The sequence below is a fragment of the Lynx canadensis genome, chromosome B1 (assembly GCF_007474595.2).
Source record: "Lynx canadensis isolate LIC74 chromosome B1, mLynCan4.pri.v2, whole genome shotgun sequence".
In the NCBI taxonomy this organism is placed as follows: domain Eukaryota; kingdom Metazoa; phylum Chordata; class Mammalia; order Carnivora; family Felidae; genus Lynx; species Lynx canadensis.
Genome location: NC_044306.2, coordinates 79456589 through 79471950, shown reverse-complemented (window position 1 = coordinate 79471950; position 15362 = coordinate 79456589). Strand labels below are relative to the sequence as shown.

General features: G+C 39.2%; 1 protein-coding gene and 1 pseudogene across 4 annotated transcripts in view; one reads left to right on the top strand and one right to left on the bottom strand.

Annotated features, from left to right (window-relative positions):
* ARHGAP10 (Rho GTPase activating protein 10) overlaps window positions 1–15362 on the top strand; it is a 323489-nt gene that overhangs the window by 240939 nt on the left and 67188 nt on the right. The gene's annotated exons all lie outside the window — the stretch shown is intronic.
* LOC115512181 lies at window positions 8057–9076 on the bottom strand (annotated as a pseudogene).

The following is a 15362-nucleotide window of genomic DNA, read 5'->3' as shown; positions in this document are numbered from 1 at the left end:
CCTAAGGTGGCCCAGTCATCTAGGCCCTTGGGTGCCTGTGGGACCCATGGCTTGATTCTAACCAGTAGAATCTAAGGTGATGGATGTTTTCCCCATGATTGTTTTGTTATGTAAAACTCCCCGGGACCAGACTGGAAGCAGAGGTTCTCACTGGCCTGGAAGAAGCAAATAGGCATGTTATGAACTGCTTTTGGAGAGGAAACTGCGGGGGCCTCCATCTCATATTCACCAGAAAGTCAGAACGTTCGGTTGTACAGCTGCAAGGAAATGACTTCTGCTAACAACCCAAATGAGGTCGGAAGCAGATTTATCCCCAGTCCAGCCTCCATAATACAGGCTGGCTGATCCTTTGATTACAACCCTGTGAGCTGAAGACCGGGGCAGAGGACCCAGTGAAGATGTGCCTAGACTCCTGACACACGGAAAGTAGGAGATAAACGATAGCTTTCTTATGCCCATCAAGAATCAGAAAACACAGTAATGGTAAACGTGTTGTTTTTAGGCTTTGGGTTTATGGGAATTTGTTACACAGCAATAGTAAATGAGCACACAAAACTGAATGAGAGCTAAAACACTGGCATACTGGCTCACTCTGAATTAAATTTAAAAAATCTCCTACTACTTACCCAACTTTTCTTTCATACCTTCATATCTTAAACTCTAGTCATCCTGGCCTCCTTGGCATTCCTGGAATACGCAAGGTACATTTCTCCCCCAGGGCCTTTGCACTTAATTGTTTCCAATGTCCGGAACATTGCAGGTCTCGTAAAAAGCATTCAGTTAACAGTTGAATAATTCAAAAAAATTGAGACATGGAACTGTATCTCTATTATGATCCTTTGTGTATTAAAATACGTACCTAGAAATTGTGTGTGTGTATGCACATGCATAGGCATAGGCAACTTTTAAAATTTCCTTAGAAGAAATCAAAGAAACTATTGACAATGATTAATTACCTTGGAAGGGACTCAGTATTTTTCCAGTATTCTGTGTGTCAGTATCCTCATCAACAGTGTTATTAGGATAAGGCTCATTTATAGTTTTCTTCTTTGACTTAAAAAAAACCAACTATCACATACTTAAATTTACATTACAGAATAAACACTCTAGTTCTCTATCTCAGAGTGTAAAAATATCTGTCAGTTTGACTAATTTTTTGGATGAAAATGGAAATTGCTGAAGAAATCAGGCTTCAGTTTGAAGAAACTTAACAATGAGTCTGATTCTTTTTTGAGTTTGAGCCCCTTACATTCTTTGATGTCTTTCCTTTCTGATGAATGAAGCCCTTGTATGGCTGTCTTGTCCTTAGATGACAAAAACTTGAAGCAGTAGTGAGAGAAATATTTATATATATGATCTGTTGAGCACATTTACTACGAAGTGGTTATATTTTGAAGTCACTTTGGGAACGGTTATTTTGCTCATATCCAGACTATCATCTGCTTGTACATGATATCAGATGAAGAAATGAAATAAATGTGTCTCTTTGTGACAGAGTAAATAAAGATGGCCACAAACTCTTCTATACTCCTTCCATAGAGATAAGAGAATCTGTCTCCTTAAATCTTGGTGGACCCTGTGTTGCTTTGGTCATTAGACTGTGACAGGAGTCACTCTTGACTATAGTTTGACGAGCTGACCGCTTCCATTTCCTTCCTCTTGGGATGCTCTTTTTGGGGGAAGGCAGCTGCTGTAGAGAAGTCCAGCTACCCTGAGAGTGCCAAGCTGGGAGGAAGCCCATGCTTATCATGTAGGGAGGCTGTGTAGGAGGGAGGAAGAGATATGCACAGCCAGACTTAGTTCTTCCAGTCTTCTCATCCCAGGCATAGGATGTGTGGAAAAACAGCGTGGTCATCCCAGACTCTAGCGGACAAAAGTGAGGAACCCAAATGACAACCAAAACTAGGGTTTCAGACATGTGTCCCCAGTCACTGTCCCAGCCACGCCCATTTGACTGACCTTGGCTTAGGCTGATCATTCCTGCTGTGCCATGCCCAAATACCTGAGCCAGAAAATTGTGAGCGTAATAAAATGGTGGTGGTTTGAGACCAGTAAGTTTTGGAGAGGTCTGTTACATAGCAGTGAATGGGAGGAATATCCCATTATTTCACTGAACATGAATTTTGGTTTAGTGAATTCTGTGTCCCTATTGACTTCCAGAGGGGGGGTGTTTTAGGTAGAAAAGGAAATATTTTTAAAGGTTATATATTTAATGTTTGTTTGTTTGTTTGTTTGTTTGTTTAGAGGGAGGTGGAGAATCCCAAGCAGGCTCCATGCTCCACACAGAGCCCTATGTGGGGCTTAAACCCATGACCATGAGACTATGACCTAAGCCGAAATCAAGAGTCAGATGCTTAACCTACTGAGCCACCAAAGTGCCCCTAAAGGTTATATATTTAAAGAGCAACACGTTATCTGCATCTTTTCATACGATAAAAATTCTAAAAATGAAAATACAGAGCACAATCAGGTAATTAGTTCTCATATTATTTTCCCCAGTTTCAGAGCTTTAGCCAGTTGGCTGAGGTTTCTGCCTCCCTGCGCTCCCCTTGCTCATTCTTCCCCAACACAGACTTTACTTATCCCTGGGACTCTGGCCTCTTTTGGAGCAGTATTCAGTATTACTGCTATAGTACCTATCTAGTTTTTTCGTTCTGTTTTGTTGACATACTTTTGCATACTAGGAAGTAGGAAAATAAGGTTAAAATACCTATTGGTGTGCTGTGGTTCTTAGGAAACTTCAAGGGGGCCAATCATCATGCTCTTCAGCAAACATCTCTATCCATGTCCATGGAACTGTAAGATCACCGTTTCAGGGGTCAAATAAGAATGACATTATTTGCAATGAGTGTATTTATGAAATAGTAACAGTTCACAAATCCTTGCCACGTATTTATTAACATTTGACACATTCTTCCTTTGGAAAGGGAAAACCAGAATAGAGGGGATGGTAAAACGAGATTACTCCCTAAATAGTCAGGGCCACCCCTTTGTCATGTTAACCGTGCATCTTGGGTATAATCAGAACCCACAGTATGCCTGACTTGAAGCAGAAACTAAGGGAGCTCATGTCTCAGCATGGTACACTGTGTATTTATCAGGGGTTGGGGAGAGGTTACTCTGTCCTGCAGGGAAGGGTGACAGGTCAGTTTGACAGAGCTTGTTTCTGTATTGCGGAGTCAGTCACTTGGCTCGCATAGCTTGGTGAGTGAGACAGGCTTTGGGGGATGGGCATGTATTTTCTTATTCATAGATTCATGGATCAACTATTCAAGCCCTGCATGTAGTGTCGGAGCCTCTTTTGGAATGCTCCTAGTCTTACCTTGTAAAACTTTGGTGACATGGAACTCATTCTCTCCCAAATTAACTGCCCAAGAGTTGTGTAACTTCACACAGTTCAGAAGGTTTTCCCCCTTATATTCGGTTGACATATGCCTTCTTACATTCTTAACCCATTAGCCCTGGTTTTAATCTCTGGGCCCAGTACAAGGTGAATATCTCTTTCACATGATGGTTTTTTAGAATCGGTTTTTTAGAATTGTCAAGTTGCATGACTTTGCTTTGAATTTCCCACTTTCCTGGTCACATTGTGCTGTGGTTTATACTAAGAAATACATATTTAGTCTTCATCCACAGTTCCTGGCTCCCAGTTCCCAGAACCCTTGGAATTTCCTGAGCCATAAGAGCAGTGGGAGCATCTTTGTTATATTTGATCTCTTGTCTTCAGTTCCTGAATTGCTTCAGGTGAAATGGATGTCTTGTTATTCATGAAAAGCTTTCTCTACTAGGACTGGATTTATGTAACCAAGGTGCCTTTTGAAAAGTACGTAAGGATGGGGGGCTGGTTGCCAGAGAACCAACAGTGAATAGAGGATTGAAACTTTCAGTCCTACCCCTGATTTGGCTGGGAGAAGAGAGGCTAGAGGTCAAATCAGTTGCTGGTGGCTGGTGATTTAATCAGTGGTGCCTATGTAATGAAGTCTTCATAATGAACCCCAAAGCAGAGGGTTTCCAAGCGCTTCCAGTTTGGGGAACCAGAAGGGTTCCCACATTCCATGGTGCTGGATCCCAGACTCTATGAGGACAGAAACTCTCTTCATGTGGCACCTCACCCTATGTGTCTCTTCATCTGGATGTTGATTTATATCCTTTAATATCCTTTGTAATAAACCAGTTATCTAGTGATTAAACCGGTTTACTGAGTTCTGTGAACTGCTCTAGCAAATAAATTGAATCCAAGGAGTGGGTCATGAGAACCTCTGATTTATAGCCAGTCAGAAGCCCATGTAACAATCTGGTCTTACAGTTGGTATCTGAAGCAGAGTGGGGTGGGGATGAGAGGGTTGAGGGACAGTCTTGTGGGACTAAGCCCTTAACCTGTGCGATCTGATGCCATCTCTGGCTGGATATTGTCAGAATTGAGTTGAGTTGCCCTAATGTGGTCTGGTCAGTAAGGTGTGCAGTTGGGATCAACATCTTCCTCGTTCTAGGTGTAGGATGTTTTAATTCTACTTGAGATGTTCTCAGTTTGCCAGTCATGACGTGTGTGTCCTCACTCTGGCCTTCCTGTACACATTGACTTTACTCACCACTGTGGCTGAGGCATATGTTCTCATACTATACTTGTGTGGCTGCTTTTTATACAGGTTCAAGAACTTCCCAGATAGTTTTTTCTTTGGAATCTTGTATTGCTGGTCTGTTTGTTTCCAACCTGCTGAAAAATGCTTGGGCATACTTCTTGCACAGGACATTGTTCAGTATCTCTCCAGTTTTGTGTCCTGTATGAAGACAACAAATACTGAGCTAGAGCTCTGAGGCATAACACTAGAAGTATTTCTCTAGATTTATAGTGGTGGATCTCAACTCCCAGGGGACATTTGGCGATGTGTGGAAACATTTTTGATTGTTAGAACTGAGTGGGGTTGGTATGGGTATCTACCGGGTAGAGGCCAGAGGTACTGCTAACCATGCATAGGATGGTGCCTCCAACAAGAATCAGACCCAAAATGTCAAGGGTGCTGAGGTTGAGAAGTCCTTGTCCAGATTAATGTGGTTGTCGGAAACAGTGTCTGGTGAGTATGATATTTTTAATTTTGCTAATCAGACTTACTACATTAGCACATAAGACAGTGATTCTCAAAGGGTCAACCGGGGGTCCTTGAGGCCCTTTTTGGGGTCTCTGAGGTCAGAGCTCTTTTTATGATGATTGCCTTTTCCACTCATTCTTTTACAGAGTGGAATGGAGTAGAGTGGAGTTTTCCAGAGGTGACGTGACATCTAATACGGAAACAGATTGAATGCAATAGCAGATATGAGAATCTAGCTGCCTTTTTTTTACATCTGACATTAAAGAGAGTTTTGGGGCATGTGGGTGGCTCAGTCAGTTAAGCATCTGACTCTTGATTTTGGCTCAGGTCATGATGTCACGGTTCGTGAGTTCACAGTTTGTCTGGCTCTGTGCTGACAGCATGGAGACTGCTTAGGATTCTCTCTCCCTCTCTCTCTCTCTAAATAAAGAAATAAACTTTAAAAAAGAGATTTTCCAAATGGAAAACAATACAGTTTCTCTTACTAAATTATTTTCTATTAGAAAAGTTATTTTTTCATAAAACATGTTAATATGTAATTGGCATATTATTTTAATCAACTAATAATGCATGTAAAAATCAAAAGAATTTTTTTAATGTTTAGTTTTGAGAGACAGAGAAAAAATGAGAATGAGTGGGGGAGGGGCAGCGAGAGAGGGAGACAACAGAATCTGAAGCAGGCTCCAGGCTCTGAGCTGTTAGCACAGATTCCGACGTGGAATCCATGAACTGTGAGCTCATGACCTGAGCTGAGGTTGGACACTTAACCAACTGAGCCACCCAGGCGCCCCTAAAATTTCTCATAAATTTTATTTTTTATTTCTAATACTAAGAATGTCAATAGACATAAAAGTTCTTTGGAATCCTAGTAATTTTTGTAGTATAAAGAGATCCTGAGATGATGAATTTTAAGAACTTCTGACTAGGCGACATTTCTTCATTGTATATGCAAGGATATTGTATCGAGTGACAGTTTTAAAGACCTCGTTAGAATCTAAATATACAGAGTGTTTATGTTTCCCAACCTGAATAGAAATTAATTGGCAGGTTCCTAGTTAACCTGTGGTAATTTCTAGTTATCCCTTGTCTGCTTCTCCAAGTGATCACCATTCCTTTAGTAGTAAATCTGAGTGCACTTTGGGATCTCCATTTGTCAGAAGGATTTCCTCTGCTTCAGTTCCTTTGCTTCATTCATGGATACTATGTTTTTGTTTTGTGGTGGAGTTAAGATTAAATTTTGAAAATATCTTTGGCCTTGTGAGAAGGCTTTCCTTTCAGGACCTCAAATGATGGAAGCATACATTACTTTATGTGGAATATTTTGAAGTCTCCTTTCATGAAACCTAAGTCTGGTATTCAGATAAGGGACAGTGCTATTCCTTGGAGAGAATGTGTGGCTCACCTCCTGAACTTTTTAAAATTTTTGAAATTCTATTTCATATGGCTAACCAATTCAAAATGTCATAGATGTCTGCGATTTGGTGTTGGTCATATGGATATGTTTTTTAGATACATTGCCCTTTGCTCTTTCATTCTACCATGAAGGTAGAGGGAGATAAAGACCTGCCCAGATGAAGTGTAGGAGGATATTAGTGATTGAAGGGTGCATTGACTTATGGGAGTGATGGTGTTTGAGATGCTAGACATCATGTGGTCTGGTGCAACCAGACCGCATTTAGCTGGATCAGGAAACAGGCCTATAATGGTGTTGCTTTCCCAAGGTCATGTTATATTTAATAGCAAGGAACGTTATCACTTAACTTTATGACCTTGCAGCCCTTTACTAGTAATATGATTGTACATAAGTTATTTAATCTCTTTAGGCATCTCTGTTTCCTCATCTATATCATTGAAATAAAAATAGCAACTTTGTAGGGTTATTGATATTAATTTACACAATAGCCTTTCTTTTGAAAAATTTCAGATCCACAGAAAGGTTGCAACATGATGCAATAAACATTTGTATTTCCTGTCCCCATACAGTGTAATTACATTATTATTATTATTATTATTATTGCTGTTGAACCATTTGAGATGAAGTTTGATTTCTTTTTTTTTTTTTTTTTTTTCAACGTTTATTTATTTTTGGGACAGAGAGAGACAGAGCATGAACGGGGGAGGGGCAGAGAGAGAGGGAGACACAGAATCGGAAACAGGCTCCAGGCTCTGAGCCATCAGCCCAGAGCCCGACGCGGGGCTCGAACTCACGGACCGTGAGATCGTGACCTGGCTGAAGTTGGACGCTTAACCGACTGCGCCACCCAGGCGCCCCTGAAGTTTGATTTCTTTATGACCCCTTTCATTTCTAAAAACTTCAGTATGTGTCTTCCAAAAACAAGGAAAAATTCAGGAAGTTTGAAACTGACACTATATTGTTATTTAATGTATTGTGACACTAAGGGTGACCCACAGTCCAACACATTGACACTAACTGGGAATTTGTTAGAAATGAGAATTTGGGGCCCTATTCCAGGCCTACTGAATCAGAATATGCACTTATTTATTTAATGTTTTATTTATTTAGAAGCACACTATGAAAATTAATTTTATTTGCTCAAGGATTCATATTGCAAGCACCAAACAAAGCATGGGCTTCGATTCTGTGAGCCCAGATTCACATATTTAGGAGGATAAAAGCAAACTGTGATCCCTATATATGGATGAAAAAACTAAAGGCTAACCGTACATCATGTTGTAGTTTATTTATTTATTTATTTTTTTTTAAATTTTTTTTTTTAACGTTTATTTTATTTTTGGGACAGAGAGAGACAGAGCATGAATGGGGGAGGGGCAGAGAGAGAGGGAGACACAGAATCGGAAACAGGCTCCAGGCTCCGAGCCATCAGCCCAGAGCCTGACGCGGGGCTCGAACTCACGGACCGCGAGATCGTGACCTGGCTGAAGTCGGACGCTTAACCGACTGCGCCACCCAGGCGCCCCTTTCATGTTGTAGTTTAAAATTTTTAGAATCCAGAAGTCACAGGTCTTTTAGGTCTTTCTGGATGTCCCACAAAGTATCTGCACTTTTCTTGAGCTGAGCAACCTCATCATCCTTCACCTTCTGGTTGATAACACTGGTTAATCCCTGAGTGTTCAGGATGCATGGAAGGCTCAGGAAGACTTCATTCTCAATGCCATACAGTCCCTTCCCCATTGACACTGGATGAATCCTGGATAGATTTTTCAACATGGATTCAATAAGATCAGCCACACTTAGTCCTGCAGCCCAGTTGGTATATCCTTTTAGCTTGATGACTTTGTAGGCACTTTCAGCCACCATCTTATGCACTTCCTTCCAGTTTTCACTGTCATTGGCTATTCCCATTTCTGGATTCAGTTCCTGGAGAGAAACATCTGCCACATTCACTCCCTCCACACAGCCACACTTGAGTCACCATGTTCTCCCAAAATCCATCCATGGCAGTTGCTGGGATGAGCGCCAAGTTTTTCAGCCATAAGATAGTGAAATCTGGCAGAGTCCAGATTACACCCACTTCCAATCACACAGCACTTGGGCAGTCCACTTAACTTCCAGGTAACGTGTAAGAATATTCACTGGGTTGGAGACCACAATTATGATACAATCAGGACTGTACTTGACTATCTGAGGAATAATGAATTTGAAGACATTAACATTCCTCTGCACCAGGTTGAGCTGGCTCTCCCCCTCCTCCTGGTGGACTCCTGCAGTTACCACCACAATCTTAGAATTGGCTGTCACAGAGTAATCTTTATCTGCCACAATTTTAGGTGTCTCAAGAAATCAGCTCCCATGTTGCAGACCCTTCGTTTGTCCTTTGCATTTATCTTCCAAAACATCCAAGGGCAAGTTCACCAGCCAGAGACTGTCCTAGAATGCTGATGACACATGCCATACCAACTTGTCCAACACCCACTTGAGTGATCTTACTGTTTGGGATGGTTGCCTCTTCTTCTGCGACTGGTGCAATCAGTTTTTCCTTATGAATTGCCATTGTGCCCACAGAGAAATGGCTGTTAAGAGCCATGCGAAGAAGACAGTGTCAGCCGCCCAGAATCTGTATTTAAGAAGACCCCTGATTTGTATGTGTATGAATATTTGAGAAGCACTGGACTGAGCAATCCATATTCATACTTAATTAGTTGTTACATGATAGCTTTTTTTTTTTCTTTTTAAGTAATCTCTGGGTCCAACATGGGGCTTGAACTCATGATCCTGAGATCAAAAGTCACATGCTCTACCAACCGAGCCAGCTAGGTGCCCCCAGGATACCTTTTGTGGAAATATTTTCATCCATGCAGGATCCAGTCCAGTGTATTGAATTGTGTTTAAGAATTGGCATGTCTCCTTAGTTTCCTTTAATTTAGAATATTTCCTCAGTCTCTGTCTTTCATGATACTAGTACTTTTGAAGAGTATAGACCAGTTGTTTTGTTTTGATTTTTAAATTTTAATTCTATATAGTTAACATACAGTGTTCTCTTAGTTTTGGTGTACAATATAGCGATACAACATTTCTACGTATTAGTCAGAATTCATCACGGTAAGTGTATTCTTTAATCCCTGTCACCTATTTTACTTATCCGCCAACCACCTGCCCTCTGGTAACCATTAGTTAGTTCTGTCTATAGTTCAGAGTCTGTTTTTTGGTTTGTCTCTATTTTTTGTTGTTGTTGTTGTTGTTGTTCATTTGTTGCTTAAATTCCACATACGAGTGAAATCCTATAGTATTTGTCTTTCTCTGACTTATTTCACTTAGCATTGTACCCTCTAGATCCATTCATGTTCTTTTTTATGGCTGAATAATACTCCATTTTGCATTTATATACCACCTCTTTATTCATTCATCTACCGATGGACACTTGGGCTGCTGCTGTAATTTGGCTACTATATATAATGCTGCAGTCAACATAGGGGTGCATAAACTTTTTCAAATTAGTGTTTTTGTATTCTTTGGGCAAATACCCCCAGTAATGGGATTACTGGATCATATGGTAGCTCTATTTTTAGCTTTTTTATAAACCTTCTTACTGTTTTCCACAGTGGCTGCATCAGTTTGCATTCCTACCAGGATACATATTTAGAAAAATAATGCTATTGCCAGTGTCAGAGAAATTACTGCCTGTGCTCCCTTCTAGGATTTTTATGTTTTCATGTCTCACATTTAGATCTTTATTTTGAGTTTGTTTCTGTGTATGGTATAAGAAAGTGGTCCAGTTTCATTCTTTTGCATGTAATTGTCCAGTTTTCCCAACACTATGTGTTGAAGAGCCTTTTTCCCATTGCATATTGCCTCTTTTGTTGAAGATTAATTGTCGGGCGCCTGGGTGGCGCAGTCGGTTAAGCGTCCGACTTCAGCCAGGTCACGATCTCGCGGTCCGTGAGTTCGAGCCCCGCGTCAGGCTCTGGGCTGACGGCTCAGAGCCTGGAGCCTGTTTCCGATTCTGTGTCTCCCTCTCTCTCTGCCCCTCCCCCGTTCATGCTCTGTCTCTCTCTGTCCCAAAAATAAATAAACGTTGAAGATTAATTGTCTGTATAATCATGTGAGTATTTCTGGGCTATCTGTTCCATTGATCTATGTGCCTAGGTTTGTGGCAGTACCATAATGTTTTGATCACTACAGCTCTGTAGTATATCTTGATATCTGGGATTGCCACACCTCCAGTTTTGTTCTCCCTTTTCAAGATTGCTTTGGCTGTTTGGAGTCTTTTTTGGGTTCCATACAAATTTTAGGATTATTCTAGTTCTGTGAAAAATGCTGTTGATATTTTGATACAGATTGCATTAAATGTGTAAATTGCTTTGGATAATACGTTTAAAAAATATTTGTTCTTCCAATCCACAAACATGGATATTTTTTCCATTTGTGTTGTCTTCAATTTCTTTCATCAATGTTTTGTAGTTTTCAGAGTGCAGGTCTTTCACCTCCTTGGTTGGGTTTTATCCCTAAGTATTTTATAATTTTTGGTGTAATTCTAAATGAGATTGTTTTCCTAATTTCTCCTTTTGCTGCTTCATTATTAGTGTATAAAAATGCAGTGGATGGATTTCTGTGTATTGATTTTGTATCCTGTGACTTTACTGAATTCATTTATCAGTTATAGTAGTTTTTTGGTGGAGTCTTTTGGGTTTTCTATATATAGTATATCATTTGCAAGTAGTGAAAATTTTCATCCTTTCTTACTAATTTGGATGCCTGTTACTTCTTTTTGTTGTCTGGTTGGTGTGGCTAGAATTTCCAGTACTATCTTAAATAAAAATAGTAGGGGTGGACATCCTTGTCTTGTTCCCAATCTTAGGGGAAAAGGTCTCAGTTTTTCACCATTGAGGATGATGTTAGCGGTGGGTTTTTCATATGTGGCCTTTATTCTGAGATATGTTCCCTCTAAACCAATTTTTTTTGTAAAGGATTTTATCATGAATGGATGTTGTCCTTTGCCAAATGCTTTTTCTGCATTTATGGAAATGATACTATGGTTTTTATCCTTTATCTTGTTGATGTATTATGTGGATTGATATGTGAATATTGAAGTACACTTACATCCTAGATATAAATCCCACTTGATAGTGGTGATTGATTGTGTGTATGTGTGTGTGTGTGTGAATGATTTTTTAAAATGTATTGTTGGATTTGGTATACTAATATTTTGTTGAGGATTTTTGCATCTGTGTTCATCAGAGATATTGGTCTGTAGTTCTCTTTTTTTGGTAGTATCTTTATCTTGTTTTAGTATCATGGTAATGCTGGCCTCATAGAAAGAATTTGGAAGATTTCCTCCTTCTATTTTTTGGAATAATTTGAGAACAATAGGCATTAACTTTTATTTAAATGTTTGATGGCATTCACCTGTGAAGGTATCTGGTTCTGGACTTTTATTTGTTGGAAGTTTTTCTTTTTCTTTTTCTTTTTTTTTTTACTGTTTATTTACTTATTTTTGAGAGAATGCTCACAAACAGGGGAGGGGCAGAGAGAGAGAGAATCCACGCAGGCTATGTGCTGTCAGTACAGAGCCTGATGTGGGGCTTGAACTCATGAACTGTGAGGTCATGACCTGAGCTAAAATCAAGAGCCAGACCCTTAGCTGACTGAGCCACCTAGGTGCCCCTTGTTGGAAGTTTTTTGATTACTGATTCAGTTTCATTTCTGGTAATTAGTATTCAGTCTGTTCAAATTTTCTTCTTCCTGATTTAGTTTTGGGATGCTATATGTTTCTAGGAATTTGTCCACTCCTTCTAGGTTGTTCAATTTGTTGGCATATAATTTTTCATAATATTCTTTTATAATCCTTTGTATTTCTGAGTGTCAGGTTTTTATTTCTCCTCTTTCATTTCTGATTTTGTTTATTTGAATCCTCTCTCTCTGTTTCTTTTTATGAATCTAGCGAAAGGTTTATCAGTTGTGTTGATCTTTTCAAAGAACCAGCTTCTGGTTTCATTGATCTGTTCTATTTTTTTTTTTTTTTTTTTAGTTTTTATTTTGTTTATTTTTGCTCTAGTCTTTATTACTTCCTTCCTACTGTTGGTTTGTGGTTTTGTTTGTTCTTTTTCTAGTTCCTTTAAGTGTAAGATTAGGTTGTTTGAGATTTTTCTTGCTTCTTGACGTAGGCCTGTATTGCTACAAACCTCCCTCTTTAACAGCTTTTGCTGTATTCCAAAGATGTTGGAGTGTTGTGTTTTCATTTTCATTTGTCTCCATGTATTATTTGATTTCCTCTTTGATTTCTTGGTTGACTTACTCATTGTTTAGTAGCATGTTATTTAACCTCCATGTGTTTTTTTTTTTTTCTAAATTTTTTCTTGTGGTTTATTTCTAGTTTCATAGCATTGTGATCAGAAAAGATGCACAGTCTAAGTTCAGTCTTTGTGACTTTGTTGAGATTTGTTTTGTGGCCTAATTTGTGATCTGATCTGTAGAATGGTCCATGTGCATTTGAAAAGAATGTGTATTCTGCTACTTTAGGACTGAATATTCTGAATATATCTGTTAGATACATGGGGTCCAATGTGTTGTTCAAAGATACTGTTTCCTTGTTGATTTTCTGTCTGGTCTATCTATCCATTCATGTAAATGAGGTGTTAAAGTCCCTACTACTATTGTATTACTATTTATTATTTCCTTTATGTTTGTTATTAGCTGCCTTATAAACTTGGGTGCTCCCATTTTGAGTGCATAAATATTTACAATTGTTACATCTTGTTGGATTGTTCCCTTTATGTTATATAGTGTCCTTTTTTGTCCCTTGTTACAGTATTTGTTTTAAAGGCTCTTTTGTCCAATATAAGTATTGCTATCTCAGCATTCTTTTCCACCTCCATTTGCATGATAAATGCTTTTCCATCCCTTCACTTTCAATCTGCCTGTGTTGTTAGGTCTGAAATGAGTCTGTTGTAGGCAGTATATAGATGGGTCTTGCTTTTTTGTTTATTCTATCACTCTGTCTTTTGATTAGAACATTTAGTCCATTTACATTCAAAGTAATTATTGATAGGTATTTGTAGCCATTTTGTCACTTGCTCAATGGTTGTTTTTATTGTTCTTTTCTGTTACTTTGTTCTCTTGCACTCTTTCATGGTTTGTTGATTTTCTTTAGTGATATATTTGGATTCCTTTGTCTTTAGTGTTTGCGTATCTATTACTGGTTTTTTATTTGTGGTTTTGATTAGGTTTGCATATAACATCTTGTGCATATAGCATTCTATATTAAGCATTCTATATTCTATATTAAGCATTCTATCTTGTGCATATAAGCATTCATGGTTGCTTAAGTTTGAACCCATTCTTCACTCTTCTTTCCCCCCCATGTTTTAGGTATATGGTGTCATACTTTACATCCTTTTATTCTGTGAATCCCTTGACTGAATTTTTGTGGATATATTTATTTTTACTGCTTTGTGCATCCTACTTTTCACACTCCTACTTAGGGTGTTTCCTTTCTACTCAAAGAGTCTCCTTGAACATTTCTTTTAGGGCTTGTTTAGTGGTCATAAATTCCTTTAAATTTTTTTGCCTGGGATACTCTCTATCCTTCTATTCTGAATGATAGCCTTTCTGGATACAGAATTCTTGGTTGCAAGTTTTTTCCTTTTAGCACTTTGAATATATTATGGTACTCCCTTCTGACCTGAAGAGTTCCTGCTGAAAAATCAGCTGATAGCCTTATTGGCTTTCCCTTGTATGTAACTGTTTCTTTTCTCTTGCTGCCTTAAAAATTCTCTCTTTATCAGCACTTTTTGCCATTTTAATTACTGTGTGTCTTGGTGTCAACCTCCTTGGGTTGATTTTGTTGGGGGGCTCTCTGTGCCTCCTGGATCTGGATTTCTGTTTCCTTCACCAGATTTGGGATTTTTCAACTATTATTTCTTCAAATAAGTTTTCTGTCCCCCTTTACTTTCTTCTCTTTCCAGGGTCCCTATTATATGAATGCTATTAACCTTGATGTTGTCACTGAGTTCCCTTAGTCTGTTTTCGTTTTTTATTATTATTTTTCCTCTCTCCTGTTAGGTGGATTGCTTTCCATCACTCTGTCCTCCAGGTCGCTGATCTGTTCTTCTGCTTCCTCTAGTCTACTATTTATTCCCTATACTGTATTTTTTAATTTCAGTTATTGAGTTCTTCATCTCTGATTGGTTGTTTTATGTTTGTCTCTTTGTTGAGGGTTTCACTGAAGTCTTCTACTCTTTTCTCAAGTCCAGTGAGTATCTTTATTGCTATTACTTTAAATTCTCTATTGGATATTTTCCTTAGGTCTCCATTTTCCTTAGATCTCTTGCTGTGATTTTCCTGTTCTTTCACTTGGAACATATTCCTTTGTGTCCTCATTTTGTCTAATTCTCTGTGTGTATTTAGTCAAGTCAGTTATGTCTACTATTGTTGAAAGTAATGGCCTATGAATGAGAGGTCCTGTAGTGCCCTGAAATGCAATGTCTGCTATTCACCAGGACCTGGCGCTTCATGAGTGCATCCTATGTGTGTTGTTTGTGACCTACTATTGTGGCTGATTTGCCTTTGTTCAATACAGTCATCCCCGTTGTGGACAGGGTTTTGTACCTGTGTTGTTAGTGGGCCAGTCTGAGGCTGCCTTGGGCTTGAGTTGAGTCAGCCCATGCACTTTCCAGAGATACAGTACCACCAAACTACAGGGCACCTTCCCTGAGTTGTCCCCTGTGAAGCTGTTGTTGGTGGACGTATCCTGCAGTTAGATGTAATGTCTGCCCCTAGCCCACTACTCAGGCCACAGTTAGAGTAGTGTATGTAGTAATCTTCCCCTCTCCCTGGGCAGGGGTCGCTTTGGAGTG